The sequence below is a fragment of the Embiotoca jacksoni genome, unplaced genomic scaffold (genome assembly GCF_022577435.1).
Source record: "Embiotoca jacksoni isolate LCO1_2020_lvr unplaced genomic scaffold, fEmbJac1.0.p SCAF_26, whole genome shotgun sequence".
Classification (NCBI taxonomy): Eukaryota; Metazoa; Chordata; class Actinopteri; family Embiotocidae; genus Embiotoca; species Embiotoca jacksoni.
In genome coordinates, this window is record NW_027185377.1 from 6,926,701 (window position 1) to 6,939,090 (window position 12,390).

Here is a 12,390-nt window from a genome sequence, read left to right on the forward strand (position 1 = left end):
TTGTACAATCATTCTAGCTTTTATTATCTTGTTTATTTTTTAAGGGTTGCATTGGCGACATCTCTTTTACAGTTAGTTTACCACCAGAAACTGGAAAGACTGTTGAAGTATCAATCAATGTTTCTCTTTAATTTTTAAAAGGGCGTAATCAGAGATAAAATAGACCTAATGTGGGCCGAGTGAATGTCTTTATAGACTCCTCACTGGGAGAAACCAAAGCTGTGAGGGAATAACTGCACCTCATAAAAGTGATAATTCATATGTTTGTGTTTTGACTGCACGTCAAACTAAAGTGAGTAAACACCCATTGCAGGCACCACAGCACAACTGTGGCCCTTCAAAACTGCATCACAACTCCCAGTTTATGTGCAAACTTTAGATGCAAGTGCAGTCTCCAACCTTCAATTTAAGCTGTGCCTGGTTTTACACAGTCAGTGATTTCAGAACAAAAATACAGAAACAGCTCGGAAAGAGCCGACAAACCCTCAGAGCTATATACAACACTGTACGGTTGGCTTGGACGACATGCTAACAATTTACCAGAGGGACCACCAGAGGTAACCAAACACAAACCTGCTGTTTTGTGTGGCCTCTTCACACAAAGCAAATTAAAGTGTTTTTACTGTTAAGAAATGTGTAAAGTTCAAATATAACCCACGCATCATTTTCACATATTTTAAAAATGTATGTCCAAAAAAAAATAAAAAAAATAAAAAGGCTTGGCTTCCTGTTGAGATATCTGCAGAGTAATAGAGGTCTCCAATATAGAACGCTAATAACTAAAACGTGTTCTTTTTCCAGCCGCTGCACAATAACTCACTCCCATTCATCACTCTCACTAACATATACAGTATATATTTCTTGAGTTCTCGGCATCTCTATGTGACATCATGATGATCTCCTCTGCAACAACTTTTATAGTCTAATTTACAGCCTCGCACACGCTCAAGTATATTGTGTTGACAGATATATGGGAAACTGTGAAGGGGCTGTGCTGAGTTAGAATGACTCCACAAGCTTGTAAACAAAGAAAAAAAAAAAAACAGAAGAAACATTTGATCTCACTATTGGCCTTTCCCCGCTTCACTTTTTAAGCATGACTGTGTGATGGGCTGGGAGCATTTCCTGCTAATGCTGATGTCCCCTTGAATTTTCTGATGTGCTAAGTTTGCACAATGGCCCGGAGCTACTCCAGGTCTTAATTGTGACTGAATAAAAAAAAAAAAAAAAAATGGTCATGGGCTTCCCTGTCTGGACCATCTGCATGGTTTCTTCTATGATTGCTTCCTGATTTTCTATAGCAAGGAAGTGTGAGGAATTACCTCTTCAAAGGGATGTGTGCCCCACCAGCACTAATCCCTAGTTAATGGCCAGTAGAAGCAACAGACCCCAACAACCTCACAGCCTGCAGAGGTTTCATGTACATAATTCCTTTGCCAGGTTAAAAAACAGTGTGTTCCGCTTCATGAAATCACATCTGAGACATCAAAAGTTGTTTTAGGGGCTACACGATTGCAGAAAAAGCAGCATCTCCATCCACTCCTCACGGGGACGTTATTTGTGGTTCAGGGTCAAATGTGGAGCAATAGTAGAGCTTCACGTGAAAGAAAAGGTAATTTGGACAGACAGGATGATCATTAGTTTCCTTATGGTGAGGCTGAGGCTGCTGGAGTGGTTTGTTCCAGTGACTCTCTGAGAAACAGGCACAGCTCTCCCTGGTGGCCTCAGGCTGAACCAACAGACCGTAATTAGGCTCACAACTCTCCAATTTACAACAGAATTAAGGATCCTGTTTTTATTCTGTTGATTTATACTTAGGACAAACACGTTTTGCCATAAGGACGCGGCCGGGGTTTACAAAAAGAGTTTCTGAAGTTAAAATTAAAGAATAAATAAATCCCATTATGCTGTGCTACACAGACACATAGATTTCTTTGCAGAAAGGAACCCCAATAAACTCTTTAGCACTTCAAAGTCAAATATTTACTCCAATACAAGCACAATTAATTGGGATTAATATAGTGAAACATGGATGTTTTTTACAGCACACATGTAGAACAGATGCCACTGAGCCTTGGGGAAGCACAAACACTTCACTTTCATGTTGCTGATCTCTCTCCGGCTGCTTTGCAATGATTTAGCATTTGTTCAAATTATTCAGACATCTCAGTTTGTGCCATGTGACCTGTCATCGCTCGTTACAGGACGGATAAGGCTGAAGAGGTTTGACACGCCTCGGCCACATTGGATGGTTTGAAAACGCCAGTGAGTTTTAGTTCTGACGAAATTCAAGGTAACGTTTTAAGAAATTTGCTTAATTTCTTAAACTAAACATTTTTAAGTAACTGGACAAGAAAGACAACATTTCCCATATTTCATTACAAATTATTTAACGCCCTCGTGAGTCAATGCTTTCAAATGGGTTATTAATTTATTAATGTATATGGATGAAGATTGTGCTGTTGATTTTATCTATATTGCAGACAGTAATATCTCTCTGAACATTTTGATTGGTAATATCTGGATTATTCGTTCTCCTCTTCCAATATTTATGCCCTCTGTAATGGATATCAAGACACTTCTCAGCTAATGGTTGACAAGATCCCACCAGAGCTCAGCGAGGAGACCATCTATTGGTCAAACCACGAAATGTTGAATCTTTAATCACCTCACCTTTTGGCTAATTCATAATTCAGTGAACTGGGAGTGAAGCGTTTAGCTTTTCCTGGCCATGGCCCGCTAAGTGAAATGGTGTGGAAAGTGTGAGGTCATTAACCTGTTACAGGTATGTTCTCTCCTAATATTGGGGATCATGTATTTCACCCAAGTGTGACCAAAAAGAGGGAGAACTCGTTCACAGGTAGGCGCCAGCTATTCGTTTTTTTTTTAGAAAACTTCATTTAGGAACATTAGGTTATGAAAAGTTAATATCGTTTTTAATTAGGAGAGATATCCCTTCCTATCTGGGTGAGATTTCCACTCTGCTGCTCGTGGAGCGTTAGAGGAAGAGTACAAGATAATTTCATCATTCTCCTGTGCATATCACAGTGTGCTCATTTATAGCACTGAATTCTTATTCTTCAGATTTTCTTTGCCATTGACCATCACATATTCAGATTAAGATAAAATTGCATTCAGACACCTTGATAAAAAAAAAGAAAAAAAAAAAGCAGAAAGATTCAGCTGTGCTTCTTTGTTTCGTAGTAAAACATTGTCTTCTTTTTCCTTTTCTTATTAGTGAAAATGTTTTAATTTGCGCAGGACATATTTGTGGCTGGGTGATAATTGTATGATCATAATTTGAACATATTGTTTTACAAAGCTGTATTGATTCCAAACATATGGTGATTAAAAATAAACAACTGAAGGGAGACTTGTCAGACGTCATACATTACAGTGGAACACGATTCATTGCGCTGAACATTAAATTGATTATGTTGGTTGTGATTTTGAATTGCTTCAACTTTTCATTTTAAGAATCTTGCTTCTATATGTATTACCTATAAAGTATACATCTCTATGCTATTAGCAAATACATATTTATTGGCGATAACTAGTTCTTTTGTTTGTTTGTATTTTGGAAATCTGTCAATCATCTGTCACTTTTTTTTTTTTATTCCTCATGAAATCCATCAATACCTGATTGATGTTTATGTGTGCTCATGTCTCATGCAGTTAATAATTATGAACTAAAACTTCATGGTAAAATACAGAAACTATACATAACTTGTATATTCAATATATATTATATATTATAAGAGTACTTTTTTTTTTTTTACTAATACTCTTAGCTTTTATTTTATTATTTATTCTGTTTAAAGGTATAATAAATCATCTTTGTTTCTTATGTACCTTGGCTGCTCTGACACTAAAACTTTCTAATATCCATATCAATTATACTTTTATATGTGGCATATAATGCAGATATTTTTGCATTATGATCTATTTTTTTTTGCATCTGCTCTTGGACAACTCCTGCATACATCTTAATACACTTCATGTTTTCATGACGCTCCCTTTCACTCGGTACAGACGAGGCCATAACTCCTGACGTTTATCGATCCTTTAGCCTCTGTTGAATTTATTTCTACAAGTCTATACAAATCTGTTTCTGTGCAGCCTATTGTACCAGAGGGGTTAATGTATTATACAAAGTGTTCAGATCAGGGATTAGATTTTCCCCCAATTCCATCAGTCAATTCTCGGTGCTCTCCAGGGCATTCATCATTTTGACAGTTGCAGATAAGGCAATTATTTTCCTCAAGCAACTACAAAATGTAGACAAGTGCTTCTGTGACAGTGTGTCTGTTTGAGGGGGGAACACAAATATTATTCCACCAGTCACTGATGGCACATATTGCTTGCTACAAAGCGATATCCTTTGTATCACAAAGGAAACAGATGTTATGAGCATTTTTGTGTCCTAATGCACTCTGCTGTTGCGTCTTTTTACAGTGAATTGAAGCTCCATACTGTGGTTCAATAGGATTTTTTTTTACCAATGGCTTGTTGTTCGGGCCTTGTTTTCTGCTGCTGGACTAAATAAGTAATAGAAGCCATACTGTTAAACTGATGTTGTGATTGTCTTTAGAATATCAATTACATTTATTTTTCGGACGGTTAAAGAACCAGCTTTAAAGAAGCAGTCAGAAAACAATATTTCATGTTTTACTACTGCATTATAGACAGTATTAACTGAAACAAACGAAAGTAACTACATACATACAGTTAGCATAGCATTGTTTTGAGCAATAATACTCACATAAAATCTGACCCTAATATCCGCCCTGCTGTCCTTAGTTCTGTTCCCTGATTATGACTGTACTCGTATGTTAAAGGATGCCATCAAATAAGTCTTTCATGAGGCACAGAGCTGTCTGCGAGCTCCTCTATGTGCCCCTAGGGGGCACCAGAAGACCTTAATTTCTACACAAGTGCAGCTGCTTACCGCTGACTTACACCACTGTCATCTACTGCTGAGGCTCAAGCCAGGAAACGATTCAGGCTGCTGATAAATCTTTTCAAAGGAAACAATAAAGTTTTCTACAAACAAACACGCAAAGACTTCACAGAAACTTCTCTCTTACTCTGCCTCTGTCTTTGACAGAGTTCAAACGTATGTAGCAAAGCCAGACTAAAATTTTATATTTTCATTACTAATGGCAAATAATTGTTTGATGCCAGTATTCAGAGCTATGTGTGTATAATTAATACATTTGTTTTATTTATACAAACTTGATAAGTTGGATAATAAGAACAGAAAAAAAAAGCTCAATGAGAATAACAGTCTGCTTACAGTCAATGAATAAAAAGATATTGATAAGCATGACTGTTAGATGTTGAATAATAAATAATAACATCTTAATGAACGTTGAAAGTATTCAAATAAAGAGATACAGAGAAAAACAAACTGGTCTCAATATCTGTACTTTTTATTTTGCTACCTTCTGTCCCAAACAAATCTGCATGGGAAGAGCAAAGCAACACAGTTATCCGTGCAGTCACTAGATTATGCACTTTATACGCCATAATACTTTTCATACGAGGGTTATGTTAAGTGTGTATTTGCCAGATTTTGAGTGGAAGGCGTTTGCTGGCTGAAGCTCAGAGTGAGAGAGCAGGAGGATGACGTTAGGGCTGAGCTCAGGTCTGTCATCGGATCAAAGTGGGAACTTGCTCTCCCATCGCTGTCAGCACGTTTTAATGATTGTTGAGCCGGGGCAAGCTGGTCCTCCCGAAAACTTTCCCATACCAAGTGTCTGATAGATTCATAGCTTAATCATTGACTCACACTTAATTCATCTGGAACAACACTGAGCTCAAATTACAAGGGGGATTTTTGGTAAAGGTCGGTCATCTCTATCACTTCAGATAAAGAAATACACACTGTGAAGTAAAGACTGAAAAAAATGAATGTAATTTTATAAAATTACAAAAAGGCTTATTCTACTGTAGAAAAACATCTCAAAGTGCAAAGAACTGATGTTCAAGACCGAAGGAAGGATGTGAGAGATGTGCCTACAGAAAAAAGATTTTAAGTAAAATAAAATTTACCCTTGAACATGAGCTATCTATAGCTGGATAATTGTTGAAAGTATTGTCAAACTCTTGTCAATATTGTCGGCTAAATTACATCCAGCAGTATGAATCACTGACAGTTTTGTCTTTTCCACTGTAATCAATATAAAGTATGAAAACATGTCATTGCTCAGTGGAATCAGAAAACATTGAGTAATTCCTCTGTGGTCAAAGGGCAAAGACGTCCTACAACAGAATAACTACATTTTATGATTTGAAGAATCATAAGATACAGAATAAAAGACAATACAGTATACCATTTTTGCCTTTTAATCTACTAGCCTCAGTTTCGAAATGGTAGGATTACACAGCAAAACAGATAAAGGACAGTAACTAGGCTACAACAGCTACAAATAGTAAAAACAGTGTCATTAGGAGACTGACAAAGGTTTCATGAGGCCGTCTGAGCTGAGCTACTATGACAATAAATCAAACCCAGAAAGAAGGCCAAGGCCTTTATGGGGAGTGCCACCCATATATTGACTGCACATCATAGCAGCCCTCGTGTTGTAGGCCGGATTATAAATCCCATTTCTAAAAGATATGAGACTTTTGATGTGTAACACCGGCTTCTTGTTTCGGCACAGGTTAGACTTTTTTTTCCCCATTTACAACCACATTTTTCCCCAAGAACCGTTTCACAGTCTAAAAAGTAACCAAAAATAGTTGTACAGTAATTAATTTAGAAGAGTACAGTGGTAGTAGTGCCTCTAGGAGACCTTTAAAATCTGTGTACTTGAAATTAGCTTACCCATTTCTGTGTGAAAGTGTCTGCCCGCCTGCACGTCTGACAGGATGCATGGTGCATGTAATGAATGAGATGGCTGGTGTCGGCTTCTGTGGGGTTGAAAAAGTAGTTTCGGTGAAAGAGAGAGAGAGAGAGAAAAAAAAAGGATCAGTTAACAGATGAAGGGAAAAGAATCCAAGCTGAACTAGGGATCATCCCCTTCAAACTGTCCCCAAACAGACCTCTGTCCTAGCAGAAACTCTGATCGCTCAGCCTGCCCGGGCCACAGAGCAAGCCTGGGTATGAAACCCTAAATACTTTCTGGACCAAATCTGTTTAAAGCTCCAAGCATCAAAAACTGGACCAGAAACCTGTCAGAGTTCAAATTAAATGCTTTTTCAGAATCTTAGTTCTGTGTAATTTGATGGGAAAGTTCCTGACTGACATCATAATTTTGTTGATTGTATTTAAACAAAATGCTCGTGCAGCTGGTGCAACACTGATGGGTTGCCTTCCCTTCCCTTCTTTGGCTAAAAACAATGTTGCATTCATAAAACATGTTGATTACACATTTAAAAAAATTCACATTGTGTTTGGCAATAGTCTTAAAGATGTCTAATGATACCGAGCTCATAGGACACAACATCGAGTTTTGTCCTTGGTATTCCTTCTTTGGAATCGGGTGCTTTAGTGATTTGAGGTGGTGTAATTAACTGATGAGAGCTACACATTTTCACTGTCTATAAACTGTACACTATCAACTACTTTCGCGGAAGAAAATAAGTAAAATCAGGGAGATGCTCTTGCAAACACAAAATCGGCATTTACAGCAAAACCATCGACACAAGTTTGGCTTCATCAAACTCCTGGATTAAATTCATGGAATATACAACTGGACAACAAATAAATTATTTACATGTGGCACAGGAACAATATGCTGCTTTTTGTCCATGTCAAAATTTTCTAGTTTTAGTGTGTGTGTGTGTGTGTGTGTGTGTGTGTGTGTGTAAAGTGGATGACCACCTCTTAAAACTTGCACCTCGCTATTTGTTCCATAAATTCTACCCGCCAAACTCTGTGAGTACAGGTGGTACACATTAACACCTCTGAATTGTCTTTGCATAAGGAAACATATTTACATTTACACTGCATTGATTGCGCTGAAACTATTACTGTGTCTAGAGTGAGTTATGGTAAGTTTACAAGTCAGCAGTGTAGAGCACAAACAGATATACACGCACACATGCAGAAACAAACACGTGCAGATGACCATGCACGCACGCACACGCACGCACGCACACACACACACACACACACACACACACACACACACACACACACACACACACACACACACACACACACACACACACAACACACCATCCTTCAGAAACATTGATTCTGTTTTGAATAGTGTATTTCCTCCTCAGTCTAGATAGTCTTGCTACTGCCCATGCTGTTAGTGCGCCAGGCATTTTCAAACTCTTTACATCCATTACATTCCACTAGGTAAATACCTAATGCTGGAAACATTTGTCAATGTATGCGCCTGGCTGAACAGAATAGATTATTGGGGGCTGAGTAAAATACACTGCATTTCCAAGCAGCACTATGCCTGTGACATATTAAAAACTTCACACAAGACCCTGTGCAGTTTCCCCCTGCACCAAGGCCAGCAATATTTCAAGGAAATAAAGCTTACAAACAATAGTAGACATTCTTGGTAAGAAATAGGAATGTCACTGTTTAAAATAATACAAGCAGCAAGGCAATTTCTGCCCCTTTAACAGCAATATACGATCCTTAGTCTCGCTTCATATTTACTTGAGAGCAACAATTAGCAAGACTCATTATATTCTAACTGGAAGCACTTTTTACTGTAAGATCATTATTCAATAGATGTAATACACAACTATTCGTCAGATATACAGCATACAGCAACTTTCTGATTTACTTGGGTTAAGGATCAAGACTTTTCCACTTGCTACTTAGTTTTAGTACAACAGATCTGGGATTATTCATTATAATCTTGCAATACACTGTTGACTTTTTGTTGTCAATTTTAATCTGTTTTACTCAATTTAAAAAAAAATAATTTATTATTGTTTTTATTGTTTACTTTATTTAAATCTGCCTTGTGTGTTTTAATACCACCGTGTGTTTCTTTTATGCATTTACTGTATCCATGGTTCACACTTGAAATGAAAAAAATCCTGACCTGAAACTCTGGATTGCAGAGGAATGTGATTTTGTCCATTAAAACTAGGTCAGAGCAGAATTACACCATTTTGTGGAGGAAAAACATTGCTTTCCTTTTTCCATCTATTTGAATTGAAGCTGTGATAGAAACATTTCAAGCTTATTCCTTGAATTACCACGGCAGTCAAACAGGGATAACTGACTCATCTGGTGTCTTAATCCACCTAAATAGTAATGGGAAAAGACCAGTTTTAGTCTCATTGATTGGATTAGCACTTCTTTAAAAGGGCTGGTATGAATATGCATGGAGCTGTGGGACGTCTCGAAAATGTGAGTTACCAATAATAGTTTTTTTCAGTTTCAAGCAACTGCTTAATGTAACAGGGTTGTACATTAAGGTGACAAAGTAAAGTCTTGTCTCTTGTACAGCTAGTTATTCTTTGTCTCTCTAAATTACTGGGATATCTCGGAAAACTTTGACAGATTGCAGTGATGTAAGGTTAGACGCCAGCCAAGTAATTTGTTGTTAGTGCAGGTCCAGGCGGTGATTATTTTTAAGATCGTCAGGTACATACTTTTTGAACATTTCATCTATTTTCTCAAGTTCCTCTGCATCTATTTGAATTAAATAAAATCTGTTGTTTTTCACCCTTTCACCGGGACGTAGAGTGAGAATGGATTGTGCAGTCTTGGGAATAATCTTTAAAAAAAATGCGTGGACTTTTTTAGTTCATACTTGTGCGTGAATGAACATATCTTCATAGAAATGTTGCTTTAGATCATCTAAAAACAAACAAAAAAGACCTTTCTTTAAGTCAGCGTGCCTCTTCTCTATGCCTCTTTGATCTCCAGTAATTAATAGAGAATGGGACTCCTGTGGCAGACCCTCTTCAACAAGGATACACAATAAAGAGCAGGAGCTGAGAGTGGACAGGGGTGATATTGGGTCTCTTATTTGGGTGCATTTCCATTCATTCCTTCAATATTCCATTCCTGGTTCTGCTTCATAGGTTTGTCTATTGTGGCGCGCTGAATAGGAGAGCGCAGGAGCGTCTCTGCTTCCGTTAATTAGAGCTTTATGCAGCTTCCGCTCCTTGAAGAGTCAAAGTTTAAGCAGAGGAAAAAAAAAAAAAAAAAAAAGAAACCCTCTGTGTTGCTCCAACCCCAGACTTCTATTGTGGCTTCAAAGACATGAAGAGGTATAGTTTACCACTGGTTTGGGTGTAGGTGGCTGCAATGTTGGAGGGATAAAAGCAAGAAAAACAATGAAAAAGTGAGATTTTACACGCTAAAAATTTGGACATTAAACACGGCTATGTATGCTGATTTGAATAAATTTAAAATGTTGAGTTTAGAGCATTTCATAAAAGCGAAAATCAAGCGCTGTACATGTGATCCCGAAGTTCATATGGAGTTAACAGCGATGGGACATTCCAAGGACTATTATATGCATACTGATTGTGCAGGAACCCCTACTTGTCTTTACACATGAAATGACCAATTGTTCGTGCAGGCTTAAGTGATGCACGAGGAAAAAGAGAAAAAAAAAAAGTCCTGGGGTCTGTTATGACATGTGGCTATGGGTGTCCTTTTATACCTTGAGATTCCCTTTGCCTCATTAGTTAACACACTTTCTTAGTTTTGAACAATACCTTAGCTTGAGTTCTCCCAGCAGAAATCCCCCCGCTCAGTCGATATTTCCAGGGCCTGCAGCAGAGTTTCAGAGAGAGGGCCCTTTCCCCCCTGTCCTAACAGCTTTAATACTTGTAATTATCTCTTGCTGGGGGAGGCTGGAAATTGGATTAGGGTGGTGAGTCTCAGCTGAATGAATTACCTCCATCTCCCCACTTGGTGGGCCACACACTGATAAAGTGCGGAAAAACGGATTTGGATTCAACCTTAGCATTCATGGCTTCCTTGTGGAAAAATGAAATTTTCCAACAGAAGGGGCCAGTGTGCCAGCAGTATCTGTCCACAGCATGTTTCATCTGCTCCTGCTCTTCTGGAAATGCAATTACCTGCGTTATCAGGGCCTAAATGGTGACAGTTTGGCAGGGGAGCAGTTCCACCTGCCAAAGGCATCATTCCACACTGTTTTTGTTGCATTTAGTATTCTTGCAGTTTGAAATTATTCCCCCTTAATTCCACCTGTCAGAAGTAAAACAATTTCCTGATTTGTTTACAGGTAGAATAATATTGTTGGTGATGGGAAGGTAAAAAAAAAACCTGAGACGCAGCACCTCAACTTTAGTATTAAACTGCTTATATAACTGATTTCTTCATAACTCGGCTTTCTAATTCATGTTATTTATCCTTGACTCACGTACAGCACTTCTGCCACTTTTAATTTGTCTCAATGTTTAATGAAGTAAAAAAAAAAAAAAAAAATAACACTCAAGTATAGCTAAATGCTGTTTATGGCGGAAATATATTCTTAAGTGCAACAATCTAACACTGACAATAGCATAAGTACAGAACAACTATGCAGGGAAAAACAAAAGAAACAACAACTAGCAGTGTTTTATTTGTGTACTGCACATCTGTACCTTCACTTAAATGACTGCACATACTGTAGTTGATAGTAAATTATTTACCAACATCATTTCAGTTAATGTTCTACATGTGTTGTTTCTGTCAAAGGAGAACAGGTAATCTCTCTCAGAAGGTCTATTAAATCAATAAGTGGGAAGGCCCTGCTGCTGTGCACCTCTGATATGTCACAAAGAATAAAAGGAGCAATTAAATTGCTGGATTTTATTCTACTTTTTACACTGCAAAGTCTGTGTACATTTCACTTTCTGCGTGCTGTTTTCTGCATATATTTGCAAGATAAATGGTTTAAAATTGGGATTTTATTACAAATCATCAAACACTTCCCTAAATGTGGCATCTAAATGAAGCAAAAATTACCTCAGACTGAGTCTAACTAAAAAGATAATGCTCTGGAGAGAAGTTAAACACTTTCATTTGTATTGAAATGGAGCCAACTTTGTTTCCCTGTTGTTCATTAAGCAGTGGTTTGAATTCGGTTTCATATTTAATTTCCCGCTGTGTCATTGTAAGGAATCAGATCAAACAGAGGACAAACTAGCCCTACATAGCCCGTGCTTGCTATCAGACACCCCCCTCGTCTTTTCCACTTCCCTTTCTTTTAACCCCCCACTGAGGACAATCCTTGAAGGTAGATAAAAAGAACAACAAAAGATAATTAAATCTAAAAAAGGAGGGAAAGATCTCTGCATTCTCACTCGAACAGTTGGGGATAGATTTCAGCACAGTAAGGGTTTGGCTAATTTATACAAAGGCCTGATGGGAGTCCTTCAATGTTTACTCTCTGCCTGGGACATGGATGGGTAAAGAGAATATTACACGTCCCTGTAATTGTT